The following is a 3,627-nucleotide window of genomic DNA, read 5'->3' on the forward strand; positions in this document are numbered from 1 at the left end:
TTCCTCAATTGTTCTTAACCTTTGTTCTTCCCTGTCTTGTAAATGTGTCCCCAGAGTTCCCAAAACACAAATAAATGAAAGGACATATAATGGAATCTACCCAAAAGCAAGCATTTTAAGCCTCAATATGGAAGCTCATGGGGAGTTTAAAAAAAAAAAAAGAGTGGGATGTCACATACCCCTCTATTTAGAGAGGGGAGTTCTTTATCTGCGGTATACACTGGCATGTGATTGACACATGGCTAAACCTTTTTAATAAAGAGTCAGCTCCAGGAAAAGAGCATGATGATAAAGAAAAATGTAGATGAAGATAAATCAAACTTTGAGGGAGAACTTTATTGATATTCTGAAAAGCAGGTCTTCACACCCTTTTCAATCTGTTTTCAATAAGTGGTCACTAGGTATAAAGCAGCATAATGATTTTTCCCTTTGTAGTACAAATCAGGCTGCTGATGTAGTCCAATTACCAGTAAGTTACTCATCTATTTATAGGGCTGACAGTGAGTGTTGCTTGGCAGATACAGCTGAGGAGGAATAGCTTATTTATTTATAATGACATAAAGAAAGTCTCTCAGGAACAAGGACTGTCTTTAAAAATTGAAATATTAGATCAGGAAGATGAGCAGGTATTTCATATTTTTGACATTTTAGTTTTGAATCCCACAGTTTGAGAGATAAACAACTTTACTAGGAAAGTAAGTTTTCCAAAACATAGGATTCTGAGATGACAGAAAGGTCTTGATGCCATGATCACACTATAGTCCCATATTCTTTTTTTTTTTTTTTTTTTTGAGACAGAGTCTCGCTTTGTTGCCCAGGCTAGAGTGAGTGCCATGGCGTCAGCCTCGCTCACAGCAACCCCAATCTTCTGGGTTCAAGCGATCCTACTGCCTCAGCCTCCAGAGTAGCTGGTACTACAGGCATGTGCCACCATGCCCGGCTAATTTTTTCTATATATATTAGTTGGCCAATTAATTTCTCTCTATTTATAGTAGAGACGGGTCTTGCTCTTGCTCAGGCTGGTTTCGAACTCCTGACCTCGAGCAATCCGCCTGCCTCAGCCTCCCAGAGAGCTAGGATTACAGGCGTGAGCCACCACGCCCGGCCTATAGTCCCATATTCTGAATACATATTACTCTATGTCTGGTGTTTGCCAATTAAAGTCTGTAAAATGATACAGAATTTTACAAACCTGGTTATCATATGAACACTAAGATGCTTCTTCCATTTAATGGCAATATGCAGTAAGCTTGGTCTTTGGAGAAGTAAAGGATAAAGGAAATACACACTCTACAGTGACAAGTAATGGTCACACTCTTCTCAGGCAGCAGCTATTTCATGCAGTTATGAATTTTACGTATTTAGTCTTTAAAATGGTTGTCACTCTATTAACTAAGCATAGACATGCCAATGGTTTTGCACACCATCCTCTACCCACACAGCTCAGCAACCTGTACTGGGTTCTAGAAATAAAGTATGAAAAAGACTTAGTGGTCCCATCCCAGAATAGCACATGATCTCATGAAGAGATACACATAACCAGGGTTCAGTACACCAAAACCTTGATAAACATGGAATCAATGGGCTTCTTGGAGAATGTCTACTCTAGGTCTTCAGGGATGAGCCTGAGTTAGCCAAGTGAAGGTGACAGAGGATGTGCATTCCAGGCAGAGGGAGTAATATGGGTAAAGCTGGAGGTGTGGGGCTGCCTTGTACAAGCAGGGAAACAAAGCATTCAGCTTGAGGTAGGAAATACCAAGATGGAAAGGTAGGCACAAGCTTTATCCTATATGGCATGTTAACTTGTGATTGTATGTGTAAGAAGGAACCAATGAAAGGCTGCCAGCAAGGAAGAGTCTGGTTAAGTTTCCATTTTAGATGGCTCACCTAGGTCGATTTCCATGTGAGAAGTGAGCAGGTGCCAGAGAGCCAAAGGGGCATGTTAGCAAGGAGGACAGCACTTCATAAGGGAAGGCTGCCTCTTGAACCCTTTTGTAAGTTCTGTAATTAGATGACAGGAAATGAATAATTTACTTAACAGATAAAGGGACCATGTTATGTTATGAAAAGTCACTAATCAAAGATGTCAACAGAAAAAAAATCTGAATGTTTTAAGGACACAGGGGGAACTCAAGGTTGGATTAAGGGTAGGAATGACAGAAGAGAGCCAAATTGCGTTCAAGGAAGAAACCCTAAGGATGTTCCTTGAAAGAGAAGAATCAAGAGGACAGAGGAAGCATTTAGTAAAGGAAAAGAGGACACCATGGAAGAATACAAACTTCTTCACAACTTGGTACCAGTCACCCAAATTACCTTTAGCCAAGTCAGTGTAAAAGGTGCAAATACGGCACAGGGCCCTGCTGAATCTTGACTGAAATATGTGTGTATAGACACATGTATTATTGATATTTTATTATTTTATAGATAACTCATTCTCAGTGGTAGTATAAACCAAGCCTTAGGGAACATCTCAGGTTAGATTTTTGAGGTCCTAGTTGACTTAGATTGGAAGGAAGGGCTACTGTAGTCTTAGATGTCATAGTTACCAGTCAGTCAGCACATGGAAAATGAAGAAAAGGTATTGCTGGGTTTCAATTATGTGTTTGTTTTTTTCTGTTACTTACATATCTCACTGAAATATGCCAACAAACTTCCACTGCAATTTAAAAAATCTGTTAACCTCAATCTTATGTATGTCCCCCCTTCTACCACTGCATCAAATAACTGACACTAAAAAAGTAAAAATAATCACTTAACCCACTCAACGGTTTCTTACATCAGATTTTATTGCACTCTGAAATACAAGCTACATTTTTACAAAATAGAAATTCTTTTTGAGAGTGGATTGACTTAATTTCTGCATAAGCTAAATATGTTGATTTGTTTTATAAACATGTATTTTATAGAAATGGTCACAATTTTTTAAGTTAACTGATTTATTGAGGGGGTAGAACTGACAAATCTACATGCATAGGTAGTCCTAACAGCATCTCTCAAACGGTGTAAATCTGAGAGTCAGTAATACAAACTTTAGCAAAATCATTTTACAGGCAGAGTGTTTTGGTGTTTATAAAAGCTAGCTGAACTCCTTTAAAAAGGCTTTTGTACATATATGCATGCTCATAATTCTATTAACATATGCATATATAGGTATGCTTCATTTTTAAAAAGTTCAATACAAATCAAATTTATAAATCAGATTCAGTTAGTGTTGACTGAATAAAGGACTCACCATAGGTTTTATTTAAACTGCTTACATTCAAAAGTATTCAATTTACATATACAAAGGTACTTCCTGTGTAAGGTAAGTACATCTATAAATACATTTATGCATGTATTATCTAAATGTAGCAAACAGTTGAGGCTATTTCTAAAGTGTTTGGCTTAGTGAACCTTTTCCACATCTTAATAATTTTTAAATCAAATATACAGGAGTCAGTCTTTACTAGGGTATATGCAATCACCAAAGAGTGATAAAAATCAGTAATGGGACTGGCAATAGTCATCCCACTAAGCTAAAGTCAGTCACTAGTTATAATAAAACACCACATTATTAAAAACCATTTGTTTTAATAAGCTTACCCCACTAAATTCCCTTCATGAATTTAGTAATTTACAGATGTTATA

This window comes from Microcebus murinus, chromosome 13, assembly GCF_040939455.1.
Source record: "Microcebus murinus isolate Inina chromosome 13, M.murinus_Inina_mat1.0, whole genome shotgun sequence".
In the NCBI taxonomy this organism is placed as follows: Eukaryota; Metazoa; Chordata; class Mammalia; order Primates; family Cheirogaleidae; genus Microcebus; species Microcebus murinus.